The 18,950-nt window shown below is 46.5% G+C and overlaps 1 pseudogene across 1 annotated transcript; it reads right to left on the minus strand.

Moving 5' to 3' along the window:
* Nucleotides 1-12,972: 12,972 nt before the first annotated feature.
* Nucleotides 12,973-13,236, minus strand: LOC308226590 (acyl-CoA-binding protein pseudogene; annotated as a pseudogene). Its single transcript has one exon. The product of its transcript is annotated as an acyl-CoA-binding protein pseudogene (transcript).
* Nucleotides 13,237-18,950: the final 5,714 nt, after the last annotated feature.

The following is an 18,950-nucleotide window of genomic DNA, read 5'->3' on the forward strand; positions in this document are numbered from 1 at the left end:
ATTCTCAAGTCAGCAACTGATCCCATGTAGCCTGAGACATGTTACGTCTCTGCTGTCCTCATCTTTTTCTCCATGCATGAAACAGATCAAACTCTATTTCTCCACCCTCTGTGATGTGCTTTGAGATCCATCCCAACAGCAAACTAATGGTCCTGCTTTGCAGAGAGATTTTACCTGCTGGGAGATCTGGAAGATACAGATGATGGATCCCATTAAGCTGACATCCTGAGGTGCCCCAAAATCATGAAGATTCACTTTTGCACTAGTAACACCTCTAACCATGTCCCTGTTCATGTGCATTTCATTGCAAAGACAAATTATAAAGGTAAGTGATGGTTTGCCACTGAGGCACAAAGGGAATAAGCACTGTAAAAGTGCAAAGAGCAGAAGGAGATGGGCAGGATGACAGTGTAAGCAGACTGTTGCCTCCCAGATAAAACCTTTTCCTCTCCATCTTGACCCACAAAGCAGGTGGGATTTATCGATTCTGATACCTAAAAGGGGGCTGACAAGAAACCCAGAGAGAGGCTTTGGACAAGGGCCTGTAGGGACAGGCCAAGGGGAATGGCTTTAACCTGCCAGAACAGGGGAGACTGAGATGAGCTCTTAGGCAGAAGCTTTTCCCTGTGAGGGTGCTGAGGTGCTGGCACAGGGTGCCCAGAAAAGCTGTGGCTGCCCCATCCCTGGCAGTGTTCAAGGCCAGGTTGGACACAGGGGCTTGGAGCAAGCTGCTCTAGTGGAAGGTGTCCCTGCCCGTGGCAGGGGTTGGAACTGGATGAGCTTTAAGGTCCCTTCCAACACAAACCAGTCTGGGATTCTATGATTTAGGCCAATCTACATCTACCCAGCAAAGGAATCCCAGAATGGACTATATATGCATGCAGTCTTTGGAGTTCCTGTAAGCCTTTGACCTATCCATGTTCGTGAAATCAGAATTAAGCTATCTGTACTGCTCATTTAACACCTTTGCCCAATCCCATGCAGCACTCTAATAGTCGCATTGACCTTTGGCCAAGCACAATCTTCCATGCTGCTTCTACATCCCACTGTGACACTTGTTGACTGGCTCCATGATGTGAAAATATCCGTGTGCCTGCCTCTTTCCCCTGTAAGAAAAGAGCTTGAATTACAGGACTGAGCAGGCAATGATCTTCATGAATTAATCCACCAACACATCACACAAATTTAGCCATGTCCATAAAATTGGATTTCCTGATAGCTGGGGGGGATTTGCACTGCGCTCAGCACTGACTCAGGTATTACAGGCATTCAGCTGTGCAAACAGCAGAGATGATGGCACGCAGCAGGGAAAACTCGTGGAAGCCTTGAGTGCTGTGTAGGTTTGGCACTGGTTTGTGACACTGGCCAAGCTTGCAGCACTGGAAAGGGCTACAGGCCAAAAGCAGAGCAAAAAATGTGTTGCAGAGAAGTTTGCACCTTGCTGACTTGCCTTGATTCGCAAAAGAGCAGTAATAGGACGAGTGCCTCTTTCTGTTTCTTTACAATATTAACAAATAATCTCAGGAGGTCTTTTTCAGCTGTTTTGTTTCCTTTTTGTTTTCCTCCCTGCTTTTTACCTTAGAAATAGTAAAATCAAGAAGAAGCAGCAATGCGAAGACAGAGGGGGTGCGTCAGTTATGCACTCTTGCTCAGTTTATCTCTTGTCCTTCATCAGAGACATTAGTAAGTCAGTAACAAAACTCCTTCCTCCTACCTTATTCTGGAGCATTCAAGCCGAGGTGGAATATAACAAATGCCAACTGGAAGATGAATTATCATTCTTGTCTCCTTCTCAGTTATGCCCCGTCCATCTCTTTTGACATCCTGTCCCTTCTAACCACAGATTTGGCAGGTGGCATTCTATTAAAATAGTAGGAGTACTTCCCAAGAGCACTGTTTCTATAGTGCTATCCATCTTACCAGCACTTTGCAGCTATTAACTAATTGAGCTTCTAAATAATGCCATGAAGTGGGGAAGCTGCCTCTGTTTGCAGACAGGCAAAGGGAGGTGTGTGGGGAGGAGGCTAAATTAGCATCCCTAACCCTATGGGTGCGATTCAGCCAGCTATGATATAGGTATAAGACATACAAGGGACTTCAGACACAAGAGCTGGTGGCTGAAGTCCCTTGACAGTCTACGAAGGGATTTCTCTTCCCCTAAAGCAGGTACCTAGGTTTGGCTTGTTCAATTACCCAAATTTCGACAGAGTTAAAAGGGGTGAATCAAAGTAGTTTACACAGGGGTACAAAGCAAGGTGCTGTTGGGGGAAGGGTGGGCTGCAGCAAACCAGAAGCATGGACATTGCAAGGATGGTTTCTCTTACTTCCTTGCAGATCTTGCTCAGTTTATGGCTTAGAGTCACAAGTAAGATCCTGATAACACATCACTACTTTAAAGAAGAGATGGCTGAGAGTGGATGCAGTAGATGTCTGTAAAACCGTAAGTGCTACTGAGGAATGAAGAAACAAGGCTCTTTCACCATCTCTGCTGACACAATAACAAGGAGGCATCAACTCTGGTAGGCAGAGAGCACTGTGCAGAAAGCAAGCTGAAAATAACACGAGGACACCCTTCAGATGGTGAGTTATTCTGCCACTGCCTTCTCATGGCGGACATTTACGCAGGTTCAAAGAGCTATTGGACAAGTTCCTGAAAGAAGAAGTAAATGAAAGCCTTCTAAATATAGAGGTCATTGCTGGATAGAACCTTGTCATGGTAATTCTGGGGTTTAGCAATGGCAAATGCTGGCAACATCTCCATCCATCATCCATCCATGCATCCATGCATCCATCCATGCATCTGTCCATCCATCCATCCATCCATCCATCCATCCATCCATCCATTCATGCATCCATCCATCCATCCATCCATTCATGCATCCATCCATCCATCCATCCATCCATCCATCCATCCACATATATCCATCTATTCATCCATTCATCATACATCTATGTATCCATCCATCCATCCATCATCCATCATCTATCTATGCATCCATGCATCCACGCATCCATCCATCCATCCATCATCCATCCACATATATCTATCTATTCATCCATCCATCCATTCGTCCATCATCCATCCATCATACATCTATGTATCCATCCATCTATCTATCCATCCATCCATCCATCCATCCATCCATCCATTGATGCATGCATCCATCCATCATCCATCCATCCACCCATCCACCCATCCAAGACTTCTGGTGCTTTTAGATCCCATGCAAGGCTGGTGGCCAGTTCTCAAACCCACTATGAGACACTGCAATGGGATCAGGGACACCTTTGAGCTGCACAAATACTCCCTGCAGTAGATGCTCTGCTAGCTAGTAGAGATGAGAAGGACTGGTCCTCACTCCTAATCCTTCTAGGGGTAGACTAACCTCACAGGCAAGCTGTGGCATGCACATGTGAGGGAGGACTGCAAAAAACGCTTCCCAAAATCCACCTGCTCTGCAGCTAAATAAAGCTGCAATGGCCTGCCAGCTTTTGCAGCCACTAAACTTGCTTATTATTTAGGTTTAATAGCAGAGGCAGAGCTGGGTATCACAGAGAATGGATTTGGGCTCAGTCCCATCCATGAACCATTGAGTGTGACAATCTGCTGGTGAACCAAGCCCTTAGACTTAAATGTGCTAGCTGGAGAGACCTGTTGTGAAAGGAGACGAGAGAGAGCAGTGTAGGAACCACCTCTGCCATCCAGTTACAGCCTAAGCACCCCTTAAAATGCCTCACTGATGCAGAGGCAGGAATACACCAGGATTTCTCTCCTTTGCTATTGCAGACTGTACATTAGCCAACACAAATCACACCCTGCCAAACTTCAACCAAACACTGTATCTGTATTTCTCTAATGCACAGTTTTATGCAGTGTCAGGCACTGATCTGCCAAATGGATTAAGGCTGCTTCAGCATCTCCCCTGCATTAACAGCGTCTTCTGTGTCCCTTGTTCACACTTCACCATCATGATGCTGGCAGCTCTTCAGCTCCAGTTGCTGCATTTTGCTCTCACATCCCTGCAGCTCCTGCAAAGCTGCAGAGAGAAGCAGCAGTGCAACATAGCCCTTGGGCATGTGTGTTTGCTCTGCTGTCTCTCCTGGCTTCTTGTTTTTGCAGCTTCTTGCAAGAGGGCACCCTGCATCCTATGAATGAGATGGGAATAGAGAGGAGAAGGATGAAGCCCTGCAGTGCTCCTGGTTTGGTTTTCGGGGTTTGTTTTGCTTGTTTGTCTGTTTTTAATTGGAAATACTTCTAAAGACCCTAGATAGATAGATAGATAGATAGATAGATAGATATAAAAAGACCCTTGGGTAATTACTCTGCACCCTGTTAATTCCTACTACAGATTCCCTTTGTTCCTTCCTGGGTACCTGGACATCAGAGAGGATTAAAGGACTCCAACAACTGTAAAGAGATGAAATTGTGCCTCTTATGCTCTATTTCCATGGGACCAAAACCCCAGATAGTTTAGGTTTGGGTTTTGGGATTTTTTTTCCACATCAGGTGATGCCTTTTGTAGGTCTGAGATGATTCATCAGGCCAACACTCTTCCTTCTGCCATCACTGTACACATCTTGGGACAGGAGGAGAGGGAAGGAGTGGTGGGCTGTGATTGCAGTTCGTTATGACACCAGGCTTCCCTTTGAAATGGTATTTGGGGGGAAACTGCAAGTTTTGCAAAGCTGAGACTTCCCTGGATAATTTTTACTTTAAATCTTGCCCCAATTTCGCTTCACACCAGCACATTGAGCATTGCCAGGATGCCATTGTGCCCTGGGGCAATACCTCCTGGGGCTGCTGGGAGGGAAGGGATTCTTCACACCTCCCTTCTCTGAGCTGGGCCCTCAGCTCCATGGCATGTCTGGTGGCACGGGGACATCCCATCTGCCCAAGCTGCTGGGGACATAGCAGGAACTGTCTGACTACAAAGTGCCATCCCTGCACAGAGCTGAAAGCGGGGCTGCAGAATATGCTCTGAGCGATGCATGCCTCCAGCTATTTCAGTCTCCAAAGGAAAAGACCAAGGCTCTGACCTGACTAGAAAGCTAAAGCATTACATGGAATAAATAATAATAATAGCAGAGTTATTCTTGCGTGACACATGCCCTTTTGTGTCTGATTAATGCTTACCCAGGACACGCAGCCCGGGGAAGCAGCGGGTGAGGTTGCACACCTCTCCCTGCACTCCTGGAGCAGATAATCCACTCCAGCTTTGCTCTCATGGTTACCATGATACTGTTATTGTTGTCTGCTTCTTCCCTCTCTGTCCCCATTGACTTTAGGCAGATTAGAGCTGGGAGACGATGGATGGCTGGATTAGATGCTGCACTCCTCCTTCAGGTTTATAAAGCAATATTTTTCTGTCCTATTTGGATGCATCTCTCCCATTTTGAGCACAAAACAGAGAAGAACAGGGAACTGCTGTCGCAGGGCAGCAACTCTGGTTTATGTGTAAGTGCAGCATGAATCCATTCATGGCATTTAAAGAAGAAAGAGCTGACAAATAAAATCAATTATAGCAAGCCAGCTGCAAGGTGAAATGGAATAACTGTTGTAACCATTCAAGGTCCAGCGAAGGTCCTGGGCAGGGAAAAAGGAGAGATTGCTGTTGGCCTTCAAGGAGAGTTACCTCTTCTGTGCTCAAAGGCTGAGTCCCACATAATCCCATTTCACATCCTGCTTTGAAAATGTTATTGGATCTTCCTGGAATTGGCAAACGTTGAAAATCCCAGAAGGGAAGCAGCATGCACTAGCCAGAAGCTCAGGTCTCCAATCTGTATTTACAGGGCTGGAGTAACACAGGTGAGGCCTTGAGCAAAGCTTGCAACTAAGACTGTCCTCTCCAGGGCTGGATTTGCTATTGAGGGGCTATATGGTGCTGCTGAGTTTCAAACAAAGCTCTTGGTTTCAGCATGAAGATCTTCAGGGATCATTTACTGGCTGTGTGTCTCCCAATGGCTGGAAGAGCCCGTATGGACAGCATGCAGGATGACTCTTCTACCTGTATGCTGTCCTTGTGGTTTGCACACCAGTAGCTTTTATAGGCAAGACTGATGGTGACCCGCATACCTATGGGAGTGTGATCAGTGTTATAGCAGTGTTTGGGTTTGAGAAGTTGGGGGGGGGGTAACTGGGGTACTGTCACTGCAACTGGAACACCAGCACTGGCTGAAAGCAGCCAAGCAAGCCCTGCGGTCTGGTTTGGATGGCCAGGAATCCACAGAATCACAGATCATTGAATCAGAGAATAGTTCGGGTGGGAAGGGACCTTAAAGCTCATCCTAGTTCCAATCCCCAGCCACGGGCAGGGACACCTTCCACTAGAGCAGGTTGCTCCAAGACCTATCCAGCTTGGCCTGAGATGTAGCATCCATCCTCCTTCTGCCTAGCACAGTTACTCCACTGACCTTCTCTTTTGCCTTCCTCCCACTTCTCCAGTCACCTCTGGAGAAATGATGTCCTTGAGGCAAAACCAGTGTATATGCTTAAAGACACAAGATGGTGAAGCCCTGGTGCAATGCTGATGATGGGCTCCTAGATTGGATGGTTCACTCAAGTATCTAAGGGGTGCTGAGGTGACTCTGGGCCTCCCTTTCCTCCACAGGACTTAATTAGGCTCAGGTGGAAATGTTGCGACCTAATGCTGGTAACAGCAACCATCAGCTGCATTTAAGGATCCTCCTCCCACACCACTAACACCTTCAGGAGGTCTCACGTTGCCTTTGGTAGCAATGCTACTTCCAGGGCATGACCTGGGTGGTATGTAGAAAGCTAGATCATATATACAGTGTGAATAATTAAGGACTATGTTTAACTACAGAGCAGTGATTTCTACCACCTGTGATGAGGATAACATTGCCAGAAAAAGAGGACAGTTGGGGGACACACCAGAGTCAATTCTTGTCACTATCTTCCTGCTCAATGTGGGAGCTGAGCTGGTGATCACAGTCCACTTTGAAGCTGGGTGGGATGTCATAGAAACATGGAATCCCAGTCTGGTTTGGGTTTGAAAGGAACTTAAGATCATCCAGTTCCAACCCCTGCCACAGGCAGGGACACCTTCCACTAGAGAAGCTTGCTCCAAGCCCCTGTGTCCAACCTGGCCTTGAACCCTGCCAGGGATGGGGCAGCCACAGCTTCTCTGGGCACCCTGGGCCAGTGCCTCAGCACCCTCACAGAGAACTTCTTCCTTATCTCCAACTTAAATCTCCCCTGTTTCACTTTGAACCCATCACCCCTTGTCCTGTCACTACAGTCCCTGATCAAGAGCCCCTCTCCAGCATCCTTGTAGCCCCCTTCAGACACTGGAAGCTGCTCCGAGGTCTCCACGCAGCTTCTCTTCTCCAGGCTCAACAGCCCCAGTGTTCTCAGCCTGTCTTCATAGGCTCTGTGGGACATAAAGCCCAGGGGGAAAACATGAAATAGAAAGAAGTCATCAATCGGCATATATGGTTCTATGTTTTGGGGCACCGATTTTGCATAGGAGGCATCAGCTGTGCTCGAGCTTTACAAACCTCTTGGTTGGGGCTGAAGCTACAGGCAGGGTGCTGTCCTTGCAGCTCGCTGTGCTGCAACGTGCCCACCCTTTGGTCCAGCATTCAGTTACAGCACCTGTAAACTGCTTATTTTATTGCTGAGGCTAATGAGCTCTGGGCCTTCTAGGTAGAGCCTTGTAATTACACGTCTTCTTGGGATGCTGATTCAAGGGTTGCATGAAGTCTCTCCTCTCACCTTAGTGCTGTCGCTGATGAAGGGTGACCAAGCCATCCAGGTGGGCTGTTGTACCATTGGATCATAAGATTGGCTCCCCTCCACCCAAAAATGAAATATCAAAGTGACCAGAAAGACCCATCTGAACCATTAGGGACATGCAAGGAGCCTGTTGGAGTGGCTGGTCCTTCCAGCACTGTTGTCACATGAAAGTGAGGAGAGGGGATGAATGTTTCAGGACAGTGCCTTAAGCAACCTGTAGTGGAAGGTGTCCCTGCCTATGGCAGGGGGTTGGAAGTAGACAAGCTTTAAGGTCATTTCCAACCCTAACCATTTTGTGATTCTGTCATCCTGACTTCCCAGCAGGATTTTAGTGGGGAAGCATTTATTTGGAAATCCTACAGCGACTTTCTTTACGAATCTAAGCCCAGGATTTCCAGGGAAGGAACCGTATTAGGAAAGATCTGGCACACCCTAAATAATAATCATTATTATTAGCTTAATTATATTAATTACTGTAATTATAAAGGAGGGCAAGACACTACAGGAATCACAGATGAGGAGGGTGCTATACAGATGCTCAGTGTTATTGGGTTTTCCCTTCCTCTCCGCAGCCTGAAGGCAGCTGCATTGCTTACAAAGCAGGAGGAAACAGCTCCAGAAACGCACACACAGGCTCCTCGGGTACGTCTGTGTCAAGATCAGAGCGTCAGGTAGAAAATGCTGCCAGAGCCTGGTAGGCAAAAATTGACAAGGGAATCCAGTGTTATCTGGAACTGCTCTCTCCAGAGGGGCTGAACATCTTTGATAGGTTCACTCCAGGGGGAAATAACTTCGGAGGATAAGAGGCATTGATGTGCACCGAGCAAAAGGCAACCCCTGTGCACACCGGCACGGCAGCGGGTTGGAGCTGACAGGCATTCTCTGCTTTCAATCTCCCTTTTTTCCCTCTGCTCCCTTTTCCCTGGTTTTTTTTACTATTATTATTATTTTTTTTCAAAGCAGCCCCGGGTCTCCCAGTGATGGTGAATGTTATAAGGAACCGAGCCGTGCCTCCATGGAGTGGGGGAAGTGAAGAGCAGGAGATGGAGGGAAGGAAGGAGGGGGAATGTCAATAGGCAAATCTGCAGAGCAAACCTGGGGAGTGACTGTGTATGTAGTGTACGTGCTGCTGGAGCCTCCAATGGAGCGCAGGAAATGTTTTCAGGAATTTTCCCATGTTTGGGAAGGAGAAAAAGGTGGAGCCTCTTTTGTCAGGGAAATCTGCAGCAAAATGCTACTCCTTTTGTAATTCAGTGGTCTGCCCTTGCATTGCTGGGAGTTGGGTGCTGTTCCTGACATGCATAGCCCACAAAGGGGGTTTGCAGCCTCTTTTATGCTGTCCAGCTTCTCTGCTGCTATAAAACCACAACCTGAGCAAGCACAACTGCTCAAGCATATCAAATTCTATTCTCAAGACTTTGGGAGCCCCAAATTCTGCTCCCAGATTCTGGCCCAGTGCATTAAAGCCAGGGTTTCGAGCAGGTCAGATACCTTCACTGCGGTCAGTGGCTTGTGCTGGTTTGAGGTCGGAGGGAAACATGTTGCATAGACACAGTTCTCCCCTGGATGCTTTTATTCTGTTACACCATAAGAGCTGTTTAGGGAAGCTGGCAGGTTTTTTGTGGGTTATTTTGAGTGGGGCTTTTCTCAGCTAACTGCAGCTTGCTGAGGGGTAGGCGGTTATGTCTGAGCTGCTTTATCGCTGAGACTTTGCTTTACGGTAGGGAAAGAGAGATGGTTCCTTCTAGAGTACAATGCATTTCTCCCAGCTGGGCTGAGCTGCACCTGGGAAGTTCTTCTTTCTCTCCATCTACTATATAAAAGGCATCCGGACAACTCGCTCAGATTTATACATCCTAACTGATGACACATAAGTTTAGATGGATGAAACCTGGCCAGGCATCATTCTCTCCCTTTCACAGTGTCAGGGGTTTTTTCATCCTCCTCCAGGTATTTTTGATCCTCTTGGGAAAAAAAAAGCCTGGAGAAAACAGTGCCACGGGGATGCAAACAACATAGGGAAATTGCAAACCCTTTGGATGGTGAGGTGCTTAGGTACAGCATGGTCTCTGCTGCTATAGACATTCAAAGAGGCTCTGAAATGTCTGCAAACCTTTCCTTTTTGTATGACCCCGAACCCAAAAGTGGACAAACAAATAAAACAGAGGAAAAACAAAGCAACACTGGAATGTTACCTTTGTTTTCACATGCTTTTGTAACACCATGACAAGCAGCTACAGGTTATTCATACCTTTTCATTGTCCTTGATTAAAAAGAGGTCGAGAAGCATCTCTGTAGGGCTCTGTGGTAGCTTATCGTGGGGCAGCTGCAGGTGAAGAGATGCAATTGCTGTGTTCATCTCCAGATGAGAGCTATTCTAAAATGTTTTGCACTGCTCTTTGTGGACTTTTAGGCAATAACTGATTGACCGATGAGGACATATCCCACTGCTGCCAGTAGACCAAGGCTGGCACAGGCAGAGGCTGCACCATAGAATCATGGAATCACAGAATAGTGTGGATTGGAAGGAAACTTGAAGCTCATCCAGTTCCAATCCCCTGCCACAGTCAGAGACACCTTCCACTAGACCAGGTGAGCAGCATCAAGCCCCTTTAAGGGTGTTGATCCCTCCCTATTCTAGTGGAGCAATTGCTGATTGAGGATCCTTCCCCAGGATGCAGCAGGGTGGTTGCAGCCATGATCGTGTTTTTTCAAGCTAGCCAGGGTCATGTTTGCTCTGTGGACAGGTAGGAGATGCCAGAAGCTGTTCGGATAACTTCTTCAGACAATAACTCTCCTTTCTCCACATCATTTCTGAACCACTGACCCTAATAGAGTGTGCTGAGAGTTGCGATGGGAGCAGAGCCCTTTGTGGGAGTGCTATGAACTCAAAGCAATGTGTGTTCATTTCGGCCTCTCCTCACACTGACCAGCACCTTAATCTGTCTCAGCTGCAGGCATTGTAGTCCTCACTGCCTTATCTTCTCTCTCTCAGCAGACCTGCCCTGAAAGATGAGACAGCCTTGTTTAAATCACTGCTTTGAATCTGATTAGATAGTCTATGGATGCCCATATGGGATATTTTACAAACATCAAGGTGAGCAACCTTACCTAGCTGGGTATATGTGAGTCCAAGGAGAGAGAATGGCCTTTTTTTAGTCAACCTTTCAATTTCTTAATGATATGCAGAGGTGAAAGGCAGGAGTTTGCTGTGATCAGCATGTGCCTACCTGGTTTCAGTGATTTCCAGTTCTTGGTGGATCTGAGAAGAATGAGTTTTGGTGAAACCCACCCCAAACAACATTTCTTTGCATTTTGTTTCATTTATTTCAACCATGGAGCTTAAAAAAAGTAATTGTTCCCCTGGGATCAGTCCTGACGGTGTATCTACAAATCCATTTGGGGAGTTCTCAAAGCAGGTGGGAATTACTCCTGTTGAAGAGGGCTCTACATCCTCTTCATCACCATTGTGGATAGCATGGCCAGTCCCAGAAGACCCATCCCCAAGGCACAAAGAGCAGAAACCTATGGCCTGTCTGAAATAATGAATAAGTCATGATTGTCAAAACCAGCTATAGTGAGAGTGGACATAATAGGAGATGGCATCCAGTAACCTGTACCAAGGCAAAACCTCCTACTTGGAAAGCCTGGCAAGAGCATGATCCAAAACAAGGTGGCCTGGGGTTTGGAGGTTTGTTTTTGTTTTGTTTTTTAATTGAACGTGCTTGCATAGTGTCATTAACATATTATCTGACAGTCATGAATATGCATCAGTGAGTTATTAGCTTCACTACATCACTAGTTTGGCACAGGCAAGCAGCACATGTAGGGAATGGGAAAAAGCATGAGATAGAAGGAGGTACAGACTTCCCTTGAGTGCAGATCCCCTTAAATGAGAGATAACAGGGGGATCCACCCTGGACATCTTTACTTTCCAGGGGCAGCTGAGAGAGATTCATCTAGAGAGAACACCTGATTGTCATGGGGCTCTGGTGTAGTATAAGGCAGGTATTTCAGTTCCCAACGGGCTAAAATAAAGGAAAAGCCCATTTCTAGGTCTAAGGGGCTCTGCTTTCTTAGTTCCCTGTTTTCTTGCAGGCACCAATTCCCAGTAGACTAAAGGGTCTGTAACTTCATTTCTATCATGAGTTCCCAAGTCGATGTAGCATCCTCAGCTACAGCCTGACTAAATCAGGCTCCTGTGCTGTGTGTAAAGTTCCAGTTATGTCCAAGATTTCCAACTCCTGAAGGCTGAAGAAAGCAAATTGTTGCTATTATTCTTTATATTGCAGTAAATTTCACATGTGCCAAGCTGAACTGCCATTCCATCCTTTTGGAAGGTGTGCAAACATGACCACGCTTCCTGCTTCCCAGCAGTTCATAGTCAAGATGTCCAAACCCCCTGTAAGAGACTGCAATGGAAGATGTGGCAGGAATTCCCCTTCCAGTTGACATAAACCAGTATTTTAACCACATCTTTTATGTCCCAGTCTCCAATGATCTAGCATGGTTACTATCAGTGTGGCTGATATATCCCCATGAAGCTCTCATAAGGATAATGACCGCTGTACTTAAGGCCAACTGAATGACCACAGAGAACCTCTGCTAAGTGCCCCATCAACATTTTGTCCGCCCTGGGTAAGTTCAGTAAGCATATTTACTTGGATTTTAAAGGGAACTATGAATTTTATCAACTGGGATGAGTATCCAAACTAGCTGTCTGTTATTTGAAATTACCATGGATTTCAATTCTAGTGTAGCTTTGACTTTACTGGAGTAACATCTCCTGTTCACAGTATCACAGTATGCTAGAGATTGGAAGGGACCTCAAAAGATCATCTAGTCCAATCCCCCTGCCAGAGCAGGAACACCTAGATAAGGTCACACAGGAATGTGTCCAGGCGGGTTTTGAATGTCTCCAGAGAAGGAGACTCCACAACCCCCCTGGGCAGCCTGTTCCAGTGTTCTGTCACCAAAAAAAAACTTTTAAAGTACCAAATGCACTTTAATGAGTTCCAGATTTTGTTCCCAGAAGGAATTTATACCGTGTCAGTACATTAGGTGGGTACACAACTTCTCCTGAACTACAGGCATGAGTGTAACCGACTACAGTATACTAGGTATTTAAAATTATTCATTATTCTCAGAAACCATTTTTCCACAGTATTAGAAATAAGGCATGTTTCAGGTGTGAAAGTTGCTGCTATATCCAGTCCTCAGATGCCATATTTGCCCTTTAGCTCTTCCACTTTTGCTATGTAAGCTCTCATTGCATCTTCTTTGGACATTCCTTTCAATGCATTCCAGGCATCCCACTTTGCTTTGCCTTTGAAGTCCAGCATGCCAGGGCGGTCCATGTTCACGTCGCCCACCGTAGCCTGTTTATAGAGGCTGTAGACATCGAGCATCTCCTGGTCCGTGGGCTGGGACTTGAGCTTCTTCACCTCCTCGGCAGCCTTCTGAAACACAGCCTCAGACATAGCGACAAGCCCAGCACGCTCCCGACCCCCCAGAGTCTAGGCGTTCCACCCCCCCTCTGTTCCTCCACTGTTCCTCTAAGTCATGCTGTTACTGTTCATGAGATTTCCACAGGACAGAAGCCTTATCATAAAAACATGTTAATTTGGCCTGTCTGTCAGCATCATCTCTCCAGGGATGCTGCTCTTCTCATGTCAGAACAGTGGAGCTCTTCATCAAGAGACATGGGGCATTTGATGTGTGGGCAAGTGGTGGTACCAGCCCTGCAGTGTGTGCAGATACATCCTAATTTCCTCAGCAAGGTTAAATTGATGGGTTGTGAATGGTTCTCTAGGGCATGAGGAGCTCAGGCAAACCTGTGGGTTGCAGGTAACAGGTCTTATGGAAAAGTGCCTGGAGCTTCAGGATTTGCAGGGAAGTCGTATGAAAGTGCATGAAGTATAACTGGTTCAAGAGCCTCCTTGGAAGTCATGTTCCTGTCCCAGGAGACATCTTCCAGATTTAGAAAGAAAAATATCCTGCCTTGCCTTTGGAAAACTATCAAAACCTCAAATATCTTCCTGGATTGACTTCTTAAAACAGTGTGGGTTGAGTTATGTGAAACATTTCTTTCCAGCTATCACAGAAGGAGGCAGGCTGGAGCTGGAAAAGCCTTTCCCAATATCACCCAGCAAACTCTTAGCTTCTGACTTCTTCCAGTACCAAGAATATTGGACGTCCTGGATTCTAGTTTCATGTTTGGGAGGCCGTGTTTCTTCTCTGGATGAAGACAAGCAGGCTACATGCAGGCAAGCTTTTAGACTTGTATCAGTTTCCACCTGGAAGATGTAGGATGTGCTTCAGAAGGATAGTCAGGCAACAGTCATTTAGAAGCAAATGACTCCCAGTGAGAGATTGCACTGATTTTATAAGCTGGGTGAGTGAACCTGTGGGCTCCTTCCCTCCCTGGGTAGAATTAGCTCCATGCAATTCTTTGCAGTCCATTTCTTGTAGCCTGGATTTATACTTATTTTAGTACATAAAAATATACATTTCATGTCCCCTTCCCAATTGTTTTCTGCCCGTACTTAGAACTCCGCATCATCCTAAGGTTGCAGATGGGTGAAAAAGAATTGAAACCATTAAGACCAGGTTTTCTTTCAAAAGAAAAAGGAAAACAGCAAACCCTAAAAGCAATTCCTGGAATGTGTCTTTTTCGAATTACACAGTCCCTGGGATGCCTCTGCCACTGGTGTGTTTTAATGCTGTAACGAAATTACAACCCAGGGAGGTTTTCCAATGAGTTGTAACGGTACTGTTCTGACCACGTAGGGCCAAAGAGACCTGGCAACACCTGCCTTGCTGCTTCAGCTCCAAGCAGGGGCTTACATCCACAAGCTGCTTTCAGACAATTATGCTCCTATGTTTCCATTAGAATTGCAATTGTATCGGGGATTCTGTCTCTCAGGTTCTCATCTTACTCATGTGTAGAGATTATAACCCTTTGCTGCTTCTGATTTCATACGTAAAAGGTAGCTTCCGGTTGGCTCTGGGTAAAGTGGGGGCTGTGTATTGATACTGAATAAATTTTGGCTGAGTGAGCTGGTTTCTTTTACCCTTTTTAACATTTTAGTGGATCTCCCGCCTGATCTCAAGCAAGTCTGCATGAGATCTAATATGTTTGTGGGGATATTTTCTACAGGTGGAACTAGTGTGATTGAAGATGGGATTTATAATAATTAATAGAATCACAGATTTGTTTGGGTTGAAGGGACTTTAATCTAGTTCCAGCCCCCTGCCACAGGCAGGGGCACCTTCCACTAGACCAGGTTGCTCCAAGCCCTGGTCTAGTGGTCCAATCTGCCCAATAGTCCAGGTTGACCTCAGATGCTGGAGAGGGACTCTTCATCATGGACTGTAGCAGTAGAACAAGGGATAATGGATTCAGGCTAAAACAGGGGAAGTTCAGGTTAGATATAAGGCAGAAGTTATTCCCTGTGAGAGTGGTGAGGCATTGGCACAGGGTGCCTAAAGAAGTGGAGAATACTCCATCCCTGGCAGTTGGACAGAGCCTTTGGTGGCATGGTCTAGTAGAAGGTGTCCTTGCCCATGGCAGGAGTTGGAACTGGGTGATCCTAAGGTCCTTTCCAACCCAAACCATTCTATGATTTCATATGCACATTCCTAAATATCATATTCTAATTACTAACTATATTCTGCTCAGTGTGTGTGTGTGTGTGTGTGAATTCACCTGTACTGACATGGAATACATTTATACAGGGGTAAATGTCACATTTTTTAGGGAGAGTTAATGTGTGCAAACATGGCTTTTCTCTCCTTCCTCAATTCCCCCTCAAAAACAGTGGTAAAATAGGATTTCAAAACTAAAGATGCTGAGCTCGGCCCTGGCTAGCAGTCTTGTTAAGTCCACACACAAGACACTACAGAAATCTGAGCTGGGGCACCTCTAGCAGCAATGAGACCTCTCCTCCAGCCCCATCCTTTGAGCATCACTTTGGAAAGGATCACATGTCCCCACTGATGTGTGTTTCTAGGATCTACCAGCTCTTTGTCCACAGTGAGAGAAACCTGATGGTCATTTCCCTCTGAAGCCCTGGTCTCCACACTCAGCCACGTAAGTGAACTCACCAGGAGAGCTCACTCCTGGTGCTGCAGTTGGGTTTAATTACAGATGCTTCTGCTCCTTGTGAACACAGATCCTAATTGTATGTAAGTGGCAAAGAAAGAGCAGGAGATGATGCGAGCTGCTGCTTGAGAAATATAGCCTGGAATAAAAGAAATTGGGGTCATCACCTGACTACGCTTCTGTAATGCTGGTTGTTTATTAGCTTGTGTTTACATGAGTGGCTACAGCTCCTGCTTCCATGGGGGTTTTGCAGCAGCAAGTGCCAGGCAGTGGGCATCTCCTGATGGATTTATCAGTTCACAGGTTTTGAGTGTCTGGAGGAGCTTCAGAACTCGTGGTAGCAGTAGAAAGATTAATGATTATAACATGCTCCCATATTACTACAACCCAATAGGGGAAACTGAGGCATAACGAGGGTGAAATAGTAATAAAAGCAAAGCCTAAAGCAAGCAAACCTGTGCTTTGGGTGCTGTGCATTGTCCATGGAATGGCAGAGAGATGGTTTTGATGCTCAGCTCAACTGAATTCCTTCATACATCAGGGTATGACAGCCTGAGAAAGTTGGGGCTGTTCAGGCTGGAGAAGAGAAGGCTGCGTGGAGACCTCAGAGCAGCCTTCCAGTATCTGAAGGTGGCCTACAAGGATGCTGGGGATGGACTCTTCATCAGGGACTGTAGTGACAGGACAAGGGGTAACGGGTTCAAACTGAAACAGGGGAAGTTTAGATTGGATCTAAGGAAGAAATTCTTTACTGAGAGGGTGGTGAGGCACTGGAATGGGTTGCCCAGGGAGGTTGTGAATGCTCCATCCCTGGCGGTGTTCAAGGCCAGGTTGGATGAGGCCTTGGGTGACATGGTTTAGTGTGAGGTGTCCCTGCCTATGGCAGGGGGGTTGGAACTGGATGATCTTAAGGTCCTTTCCAACCCTAACTATTCTATGATTCTATGTAATGCAGGAATGTCTTTAACCTCCTGCAGTCACGTAACTTGTGGGACATTTCAGAACTCTGTCCTGCCACATTTTTGCAGAATCTGCTCGCAAACTTGCTTCCCCCTTGGATATTGCTGCACTATAATATGACACAAAGCTATGCCTAGGCTCCTTTGACAGGTTGATTTAGAATAGCGTATGAGTACAATCATCTTTGGTGACCAAGAGAGGACGTCTTCATCCTCTTCACTTTCATGAACCGTAAGCAAAGAGAAGCTCCTTTTCCCTGAGTGCATAATCTGAGGTATGGCATTGCAGGGTGTGCTTCGATGACGTGTTTTGGTTCCCTCCAGCAAAGCAGAAATCAACTGTGCTGTTACACTGCTTGAAAGCAAGGCTGGGGAAATCCTTACTAAGAACAGCGGAAATGCAAGATGTTTGTGATGGCTCAGGGACAAGATAGAACATTACAGGCTGGATGAGCAGGCAACTGGATGGGTAAGTGTCTGACAGAGTGCCTAGGCTCAGAGGACAAGGGTTATGGGGTTGCACTTTGCCTGGAAGATGGTAACGACATCTTTATGAGCTGGAAGAGACGGAGCACATCACGCTATGGAAATACAGGAGCTGTGCCTACACCACAGTGATCCCTAGTGCAGAAAGATCTCAGCTGGTTCTCTCTGAACTTGCATGTCTTCCAGGAGGTTGAGAGAAACTTAGGTTGGAAAGGATCTCTGGAGGTTTCTTGTCCAATCCCTTTTAAAAGCAGGAACAACTCAGAACTTAGGTCAGGCTGTTCAAGACTTCACTCAGTCACATTCAGTCCTGTTGTCCAGGCTACTGATGGTCACAGCATTCACCCCTGAGGAATGCTGTATGTAACTAACCACCAATCTTAATTATTGAGCCCAAAGGCTCAGTTAGATTTTCAGCCACTTTCAGGTAGTTCACCCATCCCTTTCACATCTCCCTTGCTTCTCTATGGAGAGGTTATAGGAAAGCCCATGAAAGACCTTGCTAATGCAAGGAAAACAATGTGCCTTGCTCTCCCCTTGTCTGCAGAACCAGTCAAAGCGTCATAGAAAGCAATCGGGTTATAGTCAGACATGGCTTGCCCTTGGTAAAGCTGTGCTAAATATTCCCGACCACCTCTTTGTCCTATTCCTGGAGAAACGGCTTCCTACTATGGTCAGCCTGGAGCTACTTAAGGTCTGGAATTAACCATTGGCAGTGCATCATCACCAGATGTCCTGGGTTCAGCAGTAGCAGTCATTTTTCTCCTTCTTAGTAACTGGTGCTGCTCTGTGTTTTTGACTTCTGGCCTGGGAGCAGTGCTGATAAAACTGATGTTTTTAGTTACTGCTCAAATGTTTAGTCTGGCCAAGGACTTTGTGAGTCTCATGCTTCGCCAGGGAGGAGGGGAAGCTGGGAGGAAGCAGAGACAGGACACCTGATCCGAACTAGCCAAAGAGGTATTCCGTACCACAGCACGTCATGCCCAGGATGTAACTGAGAGTTACCTGAAAGGGCTCGTTCACTGCTGGGTGGGGGCGAGGTATCGGTCGGCAGGTGGTGAGTGGTTGTATTCTCTTCCCTTGTTATTTTCTTCATCATTATTATTATTGGTGGCAGCAGCAGTGGTTTGTGTTATACCTTAGTTACTAAACTGCTCTTATCTCAACCTGTGGGAGTTACATTCTTTTGATTCTCCTTCCCATCTCTCCGGGAGTGGGGGGAGGAAAGCGGGGGGGGGAGTGAGTGTGGGTGCTGCATGGCTGGGTTTAAACCACGACACCAGAAGACTTGTTGTTGAAGAAAGAGGCAATGCAGCTGTAATGGAGGTAAGGCACTGAACACTTCTCTGTGGTGCAGGTGTGACTCAAGAGATGCCTGTGGTAGAGCTGGGGACTGACCCCACTTCTCCAAGCCTTGATTCAACAGGCATCATGGGGGAATGATCTCCACTGAGCATTACTCTGACTGAAGTCAACAAGCCTCCAGGGAAATGAGAATCTACCTCAGACCAGCTTGCAAGAGGAAGGCATTGATGAGAAACAGAGAATGACTCAATCTAACAAAGAATTGTTACTAGCACAAAAAATACCCTAAACAAACTAAACCTGCTCATTCCTGTAGCTGAGGTTCACGTACTGCCACAAG

This window comes from Psittacula echo (assembly GCF_963264785.1).
Source record: "Psittacula echo genome assembly, chromosome: 1".
Lineage (NCBI taxonomy): Eukaryota > Metazoa > Chordata > Aves > Psittaciformes > Psittacidae > Psittacula > Psittacula echo.